The sequence below is a fragment of the Arachis ipaensis genome, chromosome B09 (genome assembly GCF_000816755.2).
Source record: "Arachis ipaensis cultivar K30076 chromosome B09, Araip1.1, whole genome shotgun sequence".
NCBI lineage: Eukaryota > Viridiplantae > Streptophyta > Magnoliopsida > Fabales > Fabaceae > Arachis > Arachis ipaensis.
The window spans coordinates 38,077,286-38,091,162 of NC_029793.2; the positions used below are offsets into that span (position 1 = coordinate 38,077,286).

At 41.6% G+C, this 13,877-nt stretch overlaps 1 protein-coding gene across 1 annotated transcript in view; it reads right to left on the reverse strand.

Moving 5' to 3' along the window:
• LOC107617483 (acyl-CoA-binding domain-containing protein 4) overlaps window positions 1–238 on the reverse strand; it is a gene marked incomplete in the record, with an annotated part of 8,540 nt that extends 8,302 nt beyond the window's left edge. Inside the window, 1 exon segment of the mRNA XM_016319251.2 lies at window positions 1–238.

Consider the following 13,877-nt stretch of genomic DNA (forward strand, 5'->3'; position numbering starts at 1 on the left):
ATCTCTCTTTCCTTCTTTTGTTTTCTTTGTTTCTTGTTCTTCTTTTGCTGCTGCTTGTGCTTGGTTTGTGTCTGGAATTGAGATCCAGCAATTCCAATACTGAAGTGAAGAAACACCCTCCTGGCTGGCTACAAACGTGGGAGGGATGGTGTTGTCCGTCTTGTGACGAAGCCAAGGGAATGACAACGAATTTACAATTACAACACCGGATGCGTAAGGGGGGAACGGTATTTCATTTATTTATTTTTATTTTAGGAGTCAATTGAAAGTTCTAAGGTAGCTTGGGTCGGGTGGAGGGCGAACCATCGGGCCGGCGCGAACTCGGGTCGGGTCGACCCGCGCGGGTTTTGGGCCAGGCCGTAACAGTGCCCCCGACGCGTCAGCGATGGTCGTGAGGGCCATGGGTGGCGCGTGACGTTTACCTTCGTGTGTTGTCGCTGGGTCGGCGGATCGTGGGAGGGACGCGTCTCTTGTGCGCGTGTCTAGACGCCGGCAAGTCGGAGGGTCCATCAGGGGAAAAAACGGGCCAAGCTTCTCCTGCTCAGGATGCCGAAGAGTCGGGAAAGCAGGGCTTGGGGGATCAGGCTTCCCCTCTTCATGAGGAGGGACCTGCTGACGAGCAGGTGACTCGCACCCCTCAACCGGATAGCGATGTGGAGCTTATCCATACTCCTAGGAAGCGAAAGATGTCTTCTAGCCCGGAAGGGGTCCTTACCGTGATGGAGAGGAATTTTGATGCCTCCAAGTTCATTGACTCCCAGTTGATACCCGGGACGGAAGAGCATTTTCATGCGACCGAGCTGTCCGGACAGGCGAGGTGGATGTATCGTACCTTGCTTCGTGGGGCCGTGATAGCTCGGAAGGCTGAGTTTGAGCTATCTGGTATGGAGGCGCTTCGGAGGAAGCTTGAGTCTTCTGTTAAGGCGAATAATGACTTTAAGGCTCAAGTTGAGCTCCTCCAGGGTCAGCTGTCCGAGATGGGGGGAAAGCTTAATGCCGCCGAGGAGAAGTCGTCGTTTATTGCGGAGAGGTTGAAGGCGTCTGATGAGACCGTGGCTCGGCTTCTTGAGCGTGAGATGACATTAGAAAATCAACTGAACGCCGCTCAGGGTCGAGTTGTCGCTTTAGAGGAGGAACGGGAGCAGGCCATTTCGGAAGCGAAGGCCGCTAAGGCAGAGGCCGTTGATCTTAAGAAAAAGCTTAAGGTGGCCAAGGAGCAAGGGAAGAGTGCCATCTTGATGACCGAAGATGCCCTGAAGGCCCAGCTGAAGATTGCTGCTCCCGATTTCGAGATCTCGTCAATTGGTGTTTTCAAGACTATCCAGGACGGGAAAATTGTCGATATGCCGAGGAAGTGAGGTCTTATAACTTAGGATATTTTGTAATGTATTTGTCGAACAACCTGTTGATGCTTTGTCGTTTTGTTTGCCTTGAACAATTTTACGTGTTCGTCGCACGTTTTGACGCTTTGTAAGTTATCATCGTTTGATTGCTATGATTTCTTGCTTATTTCATTATTTTGTCGTGTTGTCGTTTTCGTGTTACCGTTTGTTCCGGGCGGGCTTATGTCTTGTGCCCGTCTTGCCGTTTTCGTATTTGGTAGCAGTTCGGACCAGTTTGGTCGCGTAGTCGTCGAATTGGTTGAGGCCTATGTGCCGTCTGGCTCCCGGGGTGATCAGTCCCGGGGTGCCGTTTTAGATTACACGAGGAACAGATATCAAGTAAGAGAGTTTAAACAAAAAATAAAAAATTTGAACAAGTAAAAATTACTCGACAGTTGGGTAAGTATTTGACAAGGTAAGTAAACAAGTTGAATTAACATGTGGATGGGGCGAATACTAACTCTCTGGCTAGGCTCTCTGGTCGTTGAACCGGTGGGTCAGGAGTAGAACCTCTTTAGGTTGCTTGCGTTCCATGTTCTGGGTATTTCCTTGCCGTCCAGTTTTTCGAGTTTGTAAGCGCCCTTGCCGAGTACCTCCCTTACCCTGTAGGGGCCTTCCCAATTTACCGCCAGCTTGCCTTCTCCTGGGGTCGGGACGCCGATGTCGTTGCGTCGTAGGACGAGGTCCCCTTCTTCGAAGTCTCGTTTGAGGACTTTTGCGTTGTAACGCAGGGTCATTCTTTGTTTCAGCGCCGTTTCTGTTAGGTGAGCCATCTCCCTTGTTTCTTCGATCAGGTCTTTCTCAACCGCTTCGCTCATGCCCGCGAGGAGTAGTCGGGGGCTTGGTTCGCCGATTTCAACTGGTATTACCGCGTCGACCCCATAGGTTAGGCGAAAGGGGGTTTCTCCCGTGGCGCTTTGCTCGGTTGTCCGGTAGGACCATAAGACGGAGGGGAGTTCGTCGGCCCAGTTTCCCTTCTTGCTGTCTAGGCGCTTCTTTAGACCAAGAAGGATGACTTTGTTTGCGGCTTCTACCTGCCCGTTTGTTTGGGGATGTTCTACTGAGGAGAACTTTTGCTTTATCCCCAGGCCAGAGAGGAATTCCATGAATTTCTTGTCGGTGAACTGGGTTCCATTGTCTGAGATAACGACCTCTGGGATGCCGAAACGGGTTATCACCTGCCTCCACATGAACTTCCGGCAGTTGGAGGACGATATGGTGGCTAGTGGTTCAGCCTCTACCCATTTGGTGTAGTAGTCAATGGCTACAATGAGGTATTTGACTTGTCCTGGGCCGACCGGGAAGGGTCCCAGGAGGTCGACTCCCCATTGTGAAAAAGGACGCGTAGTCGTTAGCGAGCTTAGCTCGGAGGCTGGTGCCTTGTGGAAGTTGGCGTTTTGTTGACACTTTGTGCATTTTGTGACAAATTCCTTCGAGTCCTTCATCATTGTTGGCCAGTAGTATCCTGCTCGGACGAGCTTCCTTGCTAGGGCTTTGCCCCCGATGTGATGTCCGCAACACCCTTCGTGGACTTCTCTAAGCACGTAGTCCGTTTGGTCGGGGTGCAAACACTTCAATAGGGGCTGGCTGAGTCCCTTTTTGAATAGTTGTCCTTGTATGATTGCGTATCTGGCCGCCTCCCTTCTCAAAGCTTTGGCCGCCTTCTCATCTTCGGGTAACTTGCCGAGTTCCAGGAAGGTGGTAATGGGGTCCAGCCATGAGGGGCTCTGGGCTTCCCGAGGACTGGTGGTGCCGCCAAGATTTGCTTGAAGTGGTTGAATGCTTCTTCGCATGCTGGTGTCCATTCGAATGTCACTCCCTTTCTCATTAAGTTGAAGAAAGGTATGGCCTTTGCCGCCGATGCGCCGAGGAAACGGGACAAAGCTGTCAATTTCCCAGCGAGTCTTTGGACGTCTTTGATGCAACCCGGACTCTTCATTTGAAGGATAGCTTGGCATTTTTCTGGATTGGCTTCCACTCCTCTTTGAGTGATCATGAAGCCTAGGAACTTTCCGGCCTCCATGGCGAACGCGCATTTGAGTGGATTAAGCCTCATGCCGTGTTGTCGTAGGGACGAGAAAACGCTTCTTGAACGGGAACGGGTGGGACTCCGCTCTGGGGAGCGTTGGTCGCGCTCACTTTCTGCTAGTCTGCGCTCTAAGTCTTGCATTCTGTGGCGTAGTTCTTGCATTATCCTGGCGTGGTTGTCACCCGTCCCCCCGAAGGGGCGTCTCTCGTGAGTCTGCGTCGCATCCCTCGTGGGCGACCGTTGCTGCTGCCGGGATTCCGTCGCGACGGCGCCTCCCCCTAGTATGGGAGGCGCTACCTCGGAACCAGTCCCAGTCTGGACCAGTACGAAATCCATGAACGTCTAGTCCCCACAGATGGCGCCAATGTTCGGTAGGTCGGGTACCGGACGGTTCGGGTTAGGATCCTGAGGTCAATGCTTCGGACGGTGGAGGAGCTCGTCTGGCCGTGGTTTCCTGGTTCCGGGTGAGCGAGGTCCCGAGCACTTCTGATGAGAAAAGGGGGGGTGCCACCTGCAAAGACACTCCGACGCCCTTGTCAGAATATGTGCAGGCGGAGAGGGAATGATGTGTGGATATGACGTACCTTGGGGGGAGAGCCAGTCTCCCCTTATATACATGCCAGTAGTGGGCCCTTCCAGTGGGCAGGCCCACACTTTCGAGGATGTTGTCACACGGCTGTGCACAAGCCGTACGGGACACGTGTTCGGGTCGGGTGGAGGGCGAACCATCGGGCCGGCGCGAACTCGGGTCGGGTCGACCCGCGCGGGTTTTGGGCCAGGCCGTAACATTTTCCTTCTTGTTTTACCTTTTCAAGTTTCTTCTTGTTTTACTCTCTTAACAAGAATGAAAACTAAAAAAATCAAACAAAAAAGAAGAAAAAACACATAATGCTGCAAAATTACTTGGAAGATGATGAACTTACATTCATTCAACTAAAAGAAAAAAAATAAAAAAAAAAGAAGAAAAAATGTAGCATTAAAAAAAAATATTTTTGTGTAGTTGCAGCAAATTTTGGTGTAAAACTAAAATATTTATGTGTATTATTTAAGAATTTTCGGTGGATTTATACTGATAAATTCTGCATAATTCAAAACTCTTCCTCTTCCTCTTCCTCTTCCTCTTCCTCCTCATCATCTTCTATTACTTCTTCTTTTTTTATCCATCATCATCACCATTTTCTTCTTTTTTTTCTTATTCATCGTTCTTTTCTTGTTTTAACTTCTCAAGTTTCTTCTTGTTTTACTTTCTTAACGAGAATAAAAACAAAAACAAAAATCAAACAAAGAAGAAGAAGAAACACATAATACTGTAAAATTACTTAGAAGAAGATGAACTTATTCATTCAACTAAAAGAAAGAAAAAAATAAGAAAAAAATGCAGTATTAAAGAAAATATTTTTGTGTATTTGGAGCAAATTTTGGTGTAAGACTAAGACATTTATGTGTATTATTTAAGAATTTTCGGTAGATTTGTACTGATAAATTCTACATAATTCAAAACTCTTCCTCTTTCTCCTCCACATCTTTCACTACTTCTCCTTTTTTTTTTTCATTGTCATCACCATCTTCTTATTTTTTTTCTTATTCATTTTTTCTTTTTTGTTTTACCTTCTCAAATTTCTTCTTGTTTTAACTCTCTTAACAAAAAAAATCAAACAAAGAAAAAGAAGAAATACATAATGCTGCAAAATTACTTGAAAGATGATGAACTTACATTCATTCAACTAAAAGAAAAAAGGAAAAAAGGAAGAAGAAAAAAATGCAGTATTAGAGAAAATATTTTTGTGTAATTGCAGCAAATTTCGGTATAAGACTAAGATATTTATGTGTATTATTTGATAATTTTCGGTGGATTTGTATTGATAAATTCTTCATAATTCAAAACGCTTCCTCTTCCTCCTCCTCATCTTCTGCTGCTTCTTCTTCTTCATCTTCTTATTTCATTTTCTCATATTTTTTCGAATTCAGCTTTAAAACTTTCTTCACTTTTCACGACGATTTTGAGAGATCTTTGAGAGATTTTGATTGTTGTTTAAATTTTGAGCATTGCATTGATTGAGGAAAAAGAACTGTTTGCGCTATTCAAGAGTTGGGGAAGCGCATGTTTACACGCAATCTAAACTGAGGATTTTTTGTTGGGTTTGGGCCAACTTATATGAACTGGTATGCCAAAAAGACTTATATGTATAATAAATCTGTTCTTAAATATGAGGATACAGGGGATTAGAGGCTGAAATTTTAATAATATTTTAAAAAATATCTTTATTTAAAAAAAAGATCTTTTTCATTGAAAAAATATATTTTTTTATTAATTTAAAGTCAATTTGAATAGGTCCATAAGTAACTTTTTTTTTATTTTTAACTTATGAAATGGTATAGTATTTAATGTTTGGTACAATTTTCAAAACCAAATTGTAACTTTGTAAAAAGTTATTTAAGTACTTATGGAGAAGTTAAAAAAAATGACTTCTCTTATAATAAAAAACTTTTTGTCACTCTTCTTTTAAAATATGCACTTTAGGACTAAAAAATCAAACACAAAATAACTTATTTATAAGCTACTTTTAATATAAGTATTTATTGTTTAAACTCTTTTTTCAAAAGGAGCTTAATTAAGTTGTTTATTCAAACTGTACCATAATGGCGCTCAAACAAATACATAACTAATGATGCAAAAAGAGATCATAAATTAGTTACTAGTACAAAATTCTTTCTCAATTTAAATGAAATAGAGAAGGTAAAAAATAACATCAATAAATCAAATCCAAGAGGCAATCCGAAAGTCAGCATCTATATCTTCATTGGACAAATTAAAATTTGACCAATAATTCTTTCATTTTGATTTGCATCTATATCTATATTTGTGTATTTTTTACAAATCAATATCAAGAATAATTCATAATAATACAAAGAGAAAGCATGGGAACAACAATTTAATTGAATAATTTTATTCTGAGTTACAGAGAGCATGAACCACGTTTTTAGCAACAAATTCAACTATAATAATTTTCAATAACAAAAGATTTAATTCAAAAGATAATTTATAGATTTACAGCAATAAAAAATTTAGATATGTTATTTCAGCAAAACAATAATAGATTCAATCTTCAGTGATGATAATCAATAACAAATTCAACTCAGAGATGATTTTCAACACTAAAAGAATTTAACTAAGTGATTATTCAGCAATACAACAACAAATTTAAGGTTCAATCAATAACAAATTCAACTCAGTGATAATTTTCAACAACAAACAAATTTAAGCTAAGTGATTATTTCAGTAAGACGGAAACAAATTCAAGGTTCAACGATGATAATCAGTAATAAATCTCAGCAATACATTCAACTTACAACAACAAAATTGAAACAAAAATAATTGAAAATTTTGTTGGAACTCACCAAATCGGGTTGCGTGAAGAAAGCCGACGGCGAGACTTAAAGCAAGAAGATAACAACGAAGACCAGCCCATGGGGACCTGCTGCCGATGACGACGAGCACAAGGAAGAGGTGCTTCTGAGTGCGAGATGGTGATGAGACAGAGAGCAACGACGACGATGACCAACCTTAGGACCTGCTGCTTCTAACGCGGCGACGTCGATTGCAGGGAAGACGCATGATTGGGTGCGAGACAGTTACGACACAGAGAGCAACAACGACGACCAGGTGCGAGACCAAGACAATGAGAGACACTGGAGATGAGAGAGAGCTTGAGTGCGAGATGCCAAAAGCCACAGAGAAAGATGAGAGAGCTCGAAGCTTCAGTAGTTCAGGGAGAGAGTAACGAGAGAAAGGAGACGTTGAGGCTAGGGTTTTTAGTTTTTTTGCCTAACCTTGAAAGAAAATGACATCGTTTTCTAAATTGCTTAAAAAAATAAAGCATGACCCAATCTGGGTTACAAAAACTGGCCCGGTCATCGGTTTTGATAAAAATCGACCAAGTCAAACCAGTTTTCACCGAGTCTCATGCTCAAACGGTCCACAAGGTGGCTTGGCCCGACCAATTGATTGGGTGACCCAATTTTTTGGTCAAACCGACCGGATTGAGCCAAGTTAGATAACTATAATTTTTATTGTGTCAATAAGTTGTTGGACCAACTTAGTTACTAAAATAACTTCGTCATGCAGTATTACCGCTATAGAAATATGATGCGTGCGCATCTTTAGAGTTTTTTTCTTAGAATTCCAATCAATAAACTAAAAGTTATTACAGAATAGCCAGTGATTTAATGAATAATTAAGCAATGCTTTGAGTTAGTGTGCATTCATTAATTACAGGAGAATTTAGAAGAGAATTGGCTAAGATCAAAGAGAAAAGGAGGCAAGGAATCACTTTAAGCAAGGAATGTGGCAAAAGTTGGAAATAAGCTCAGGAGAAGTAAAGAGGAAGCCAAAGGATGAAGAAAGGAACCTTGCCGTGCCACGCGCGTTCCGATTAAGTGCACGATTTTTGAACGAATCCATTCGGAAATCGAAGCGTTGCAGCATCTCCTGCATCGATCGGAACATCTCCTCGATCCTGCATTGATCTCCATTCTGCATCGATCTCCATCCTCAATCTTAATCTCCATGATCGATCTCGATCTCCTCATACCAGTAGTTATGCTTACCTGGGACATGAAAATCACCACGTACAACGTGAAAGACAACAATTGAACAAGCTTAAGCCCACGTACAACATGGGCTCCTTCACGTGGTACGTGGGCATTACAAAGAACAATTCAAACAAGGATTGGACTTCATGTTGCACGTCAATACCTCGCGTGGGACGTGGGACCTTGGGCATCCTCTAGGACTTAATACTAAGCCACTAAACCTTCAATTCTTCATCAATTCAAGGCTCAACTCAAGCCCACTAATCACAGCATTAATTGAGGATTTGCAAGGAGATAAAGATTGGAAGTTCTGCTAGAGGCAATAATTAATTAGATAGATTTGATTCTATTTTAGTTTGAATTTGAAATAAATTAGGGTTAGTATAAAAAGAGAGGAGTCAGACACTTTAGAGGCTCTCTCCTCCTTCAGTAGTTTTACTTTTGATAATTTAGGATTTTTCTAAAGAACATGAGCAACTAATTCTCCTCGGTAAAGGTGAGGAGCTCTGTTAATTCCATGGATTAATACATTAGCTTTTCTACCTTTAATTTATGCAATTGATTACTTCTTAAGAAAATATTTTCATTCTTCACCTTAAAGGGTTTGAATATGTTGAGAAATAATTCTTCTCTGATTTGAATTCTTTTAACTTCTTGAAAAAGTTTATTAATTGAATTAAGCTTGAAAATCGATTCTCACAATTCTTAAGTCTTGAAACTAGACTTGATAACTGACATCGAATCAACTAGGGGAGCTTCTTATGAATTGTGTGGCCTTATAAGTCAGTGAACGTTCTTCAACTCTTTTCTTAAATAATTGACTAAGAGATTAGCGATTAATTAGGTTAAACAGAAATTAAATCACCAAGGGATTGGGGTTTGATTACTAATGATTTGCCATAAAAGAGTCTTTGCATGATTAAGGTGGAAAGTGAAAATTATTGATCCGGAAGTTTCAACATATCCAAAACCTTAACTCTCTTTTATCATATTATCTTTTAACACTTACTATTTACTTTAATTTAATTCATTGTCATCGATAAAGTTTTCTGAAATCCCGATTTGATTGTCTGACTAGATTAATCGATTAACCATTGCTTACTTAATTCGTTAGTCCTCGTGGGATTATCACTCACTCACCATGAGTTATTACTTGATACGACTTGATGCACTTTCCGGTTAGTTGTGGTATTCGAAATTTTGCAATCAAGTTTTTGGCGCTGTTGCCGGGACTAATTGTAGATAAAAAAACTACCAATTAATTGATTACTTAGATTAGACATTTCTTTTCTTTAGCTTTTATTTATTTACTGTTTTAGTTTTACCCCCTAGGAATTCTCTTCATACAGTGAAGGGAATTCTAATTTGATTTTCTTTTTGTTTTTGTATATGTAGAACAACAGGGATAAAAAACCTCTTCAATACGATCCAGAGATCGAGAGAACTCTTTGGTGACTAAGGAAACAAACTCGAAATCGAAAAGTTGAAGAAGAAATTGAGGAGGCAGTTGAAGAAGAATTTGCACTGGACATGGTTGAAAATGCAAACAACAATGCTAATGTCCCCCCACGTAAGAGGACCCTTGTTTTCACTACCCCCAATCCAGGGAGTGGTGGAAATAGCATTGTTACACCTACTGTCAATGCCAATAATTTTGAACTAAAACCTCAGCTCGTTATATTGGTTCAACAAAATTGTTAGTTTAGCGGGAGCTCGCAGGAAGATCCGAATTTGTTTATCTCTAATTTCTTGCAAATTTGTGACACTGTCAAGACAAATGGCATCCCGACTAAGGTTTATCGATTGTTGCTCTTCCCTTTTGCTGTAAGGGATCGGGCTACGTAATGGCTGGATAATCAGTGCAAGGAAAGCATAGCCACATGGGAGGACTTGGTCACTAATTTCTTAAACAAGTTTGATAAACCCCTATTTTATGATTCATCTTATGCTCAATTAAGTGTTTTTATCAATTCTTCACCCACTTATTCATATGAATTGCATGATTTTACAATTCCTTCCTTATTTTATGATATATTAGAAAACATGTTTTCTATGCTTTAAAAGTATTAATTTTAATTACCCTTTTATTATCATTCGATGCCGTGATTTGTGTGTTAAGTAATTTCAGGCTTCATAGGGCAGGAATGGCTTAGAGGACAGAAAGGAAACATACAAAAATGGAGTTTTGAAGAAAAGGCAGCGACGCACACGCGTGGATGACGCGGACGCGTATCTAACGCAAAATGGCAGCGACGCGTACGCGTGGACGACGCGGACACGTGCCTTGAGCAGAACGCAAATGACGCGTATGCGTGACTGACGCGTACGCGTGACTGACGCGTACGCGTGACCAGGAAAACCTCCAAATGACGCGAACGCGTGACCCACGCGTACGCGTGACGGACGCCACGTGCAGAAAATTGCAGAAGTCGCCCCCAGCGATTTCTGGGCCCTTTTTCAACCCAAATCCAAGCCAGAAACACAGAATATAAGCCAGAGAATAGGGGAATCAAAAAAGGGATGTGTGGAAAACAAACAATTCATACAACTTTTATAATTCACAATTTTAGGTTTAGATGTAGCTTTTAGAGAGAGAGAGAGAGGCTCTCTCCTCTCTCTTAGGATTTAAGATTTAGGATCAATTTGGTTTATGAACTCCATGTTAGAATTGATTTCTTAATTAATACATATTGAGGTATTTCAGATTTATGATTGCTTTCTTTAATTTATGTTATTGATGCTTCTAATTAATCCAAATTATTTTCATTCGAGTAGATTTTCTTCCCTTTTGGCTTTGGTTGAGTAATTGGTGACACTTGAGTTATCAAACTCAGCAGTTGATTGGAAATTAGGATTGCTGATTGATTTGGATCCCTCTAAAGCTAGTCTTTCCATAGGAGTTGACTAGGACTTGAGGAATCAAGTTGATTAGTCCACTTGACTTTCCTTTATTTAGTAAGGGTTAACTAAGTGGGAGCAAAATCCAATTCTCATCACACCTGATAAGGATAACTAGGATAAGATTTCCAGTTCTCATACCTTGCCAAGAGATTTTATGATTATTAATTTATTTTTCTTGTCATTTAAATTACTTGTTCCTTATCTTAAAAACCCAAAACAAAATTCTACCTTTTCCATAACCAATAATAAATCATACCTCCCTGCAATTCCTTGAAAGACGACCCGAGGTTTAAATACTTCGGTTATAAATTTTATTGGGTTTTGTTACTTGTGACAACCAAATTTTTGTACGAAAGGATTCTCTGTTGGTTTAGAAACTATATCTACAACGTGATTATTTTTATAAAATTCTTTACCGGCAGAATTCAGTTCGTCAAAATGGCGCCGTTGCGGGGAGAATTGTAACTGTGTGCCTTATTATTGGTTATTGTAAATATTTTCTTTTACCTGTTTATTTTTTTTATTTTCATTTTTTAGTTTTTATTAGCTACTATGAGTTCTCACCCCTGTCGCTTTGAGTTTGGTTCTAATGTTGTTGAAAGGAATGGAAGCTATAACAGGAACATGCATCAAGGTCGAAACAATCACAGATGGAAGGAGCCGCGAGGATCTGATCAACCCTTTAGGCAACAACACCTTCCAAAGTACCATGGACGACGACCACTCTACAATGCATGCCAAGACAATAGTTACGGTGGACCTCTTCGTGACAACCAACACCCACCAGTATACTATGGTCAAGAGCCATTCCGAGGTGCGTACCAAGATGATAGATATGGTGGACCCCCTTGTGGTTACCAACAAGCCCCATCATACGCCTATAACCCACCTCCTCAACATAGCTATGAACCACCACACTCACAAGCCACCTACCACCATTCACCTCCATATGACCCTAACTCTTATCCACCCCAATTCCAATCCAATTACTCCCAAGAACCACAACTTCCATATGCACCATGTCCAGATCCATCAACCCGAGAATCACAGGAGCGTCTCAAGGAAGCAGTGAATAAATTTCATGCAACCCTTCACCAATTAGATCAGGCGATCAATTGACTAGCTTCCCAGTGTTCGGACACTCAAGGAACCCCCATGGCTTCATGTGGACAATCTAAAGAAGAACGAAGCATGAAGGAGATACTAGAAACTCCAGTGGACAGTATAGAGCATGATTTTGTACTGGAACAAGTAGAGGAAGCCGTAATTGTCGAAGAAGAAGAATTGGTTGAAGACTTAGGAGATGCTGAACCTCCATGGGAATCCAGAATTGTGGAGAATTCCGTCAAGAAATTTACAATTGATGCTAAGGAGGATAGTGCACAACCCCCAAAGCATGTACCTTATGAAGAACTGGACGGAACAGCTCAAGAAGCAAGTTCCCTTGGTACCGAAAATCATGAATCAAGTTCCCCTAGTAATGAACTTGCACCCGTAAGTGACTTCTTTGAGACTGAAGAATCTTCTCCAAGTGAATACGAAGATGATGCAGAGATAGACTTTTCTCAACCTCCAATTTATGACTTGAGTGATGAGGAAGATATCGAAGACTTTGATCAAGACGTGGTTGTAGTTGAAGAAGTTTGCAAAGAAGTGGAGGAATTCACAGAAGAATACAAGGGAGTAGAGCTTGAAAAACCACTGGAAACACCTATCCCAAGGCCATTACCACCCAATACATACTTCAAGTGGGTAAAATCCTTAGCCTTTATCTTTACTTTTCCACTTGAATATGGGTTGCTTGAAACAGATGGCCAGCTTAGAGCTCTTTGCGACTTTAAGAGTAAGAGGGAAATGGCTTGCACTCCAAGCTGGTATGCAAGATTCAATAGAGCTCCACGCTTCATCAATTTGAGGCACAAGGATTGGTTTCGAGTTCGAATGAATGGGTCTTGGAAGATGTTTGGTCATCTTAGTGAGAATTCAAATTCCGTACTACCCAGCTGGAAAAATGTAGATAAAGACAAAGATGGGTACAAAAGCAAGGTTTGGGATCTTGGAATCTATTCTGACATTCAACACCTCGGGAGCCTGAAAACCTGCTTTGATTTGCTCAAAGGCTTTACATGCCTAGTCTGGGACCCCGGAGGATATTGGAACTGCAAAAGTTGGTGGAGATTTCTAGACGAGTTCAAACACAAGCCACCATGACAAGAAGCTCACCAGAATGTCCAACTTAAGGACTCTAACTAAAAGTGCTAGGTGGGAGACAACCCACCATGGTATGATCGTTCCTTTTTCAATTTTAATTTTATTTCGTTTTGTTTGTTTTTAAGTTTTATTTTATTCTATTTTATTGAACCTGGAATTATTCATAACATCCATATCAGCATTGTATTTTGCATCCTACATAAAAAAAAATGCACCCCACGCGTGCGCATGGACCACACGTGGGCGTCGATTCGAAATCGACGTAACAATCCAACGCCCAGAAAGTTGGGCTGGAATCGTGTGGCTGGTATGCGTTAGGCACAATATGGGCCATGCGATCGCGTCAACGACGCGAACGCATCGCTTTCACTTCACACACACCATGCAAAAGCGTGGGCAACGCGTACGCGTCGCGTAGTAATCATTGCCCCCAAAATAGAAACAGAGAGTTGCGCCAAAACGTCGTTGGAATTGTGCGTTTAGCACAATTCTGAGCGACGCGTATGCGTACCTCACACGTACGCGTCACTTGCATTATCCCTTAATCACGCGATCGCATCAAGCGTCATTGCCTTTCCGCCCTAACCACGCGTTCGCATGACCCACGCGTCTGTGTGGATTTAAATACACTTACCCCCTTCGACGTGGAACCCTAACCATTTCGCGTCCCCTTTCCCCCCAACCCCTCAGCACCTCTCTTCTCCCTCCTCTGCAACCACCACCGCCGCCAACCCACCCATCACCGCCGCGCTGCGCCCCTG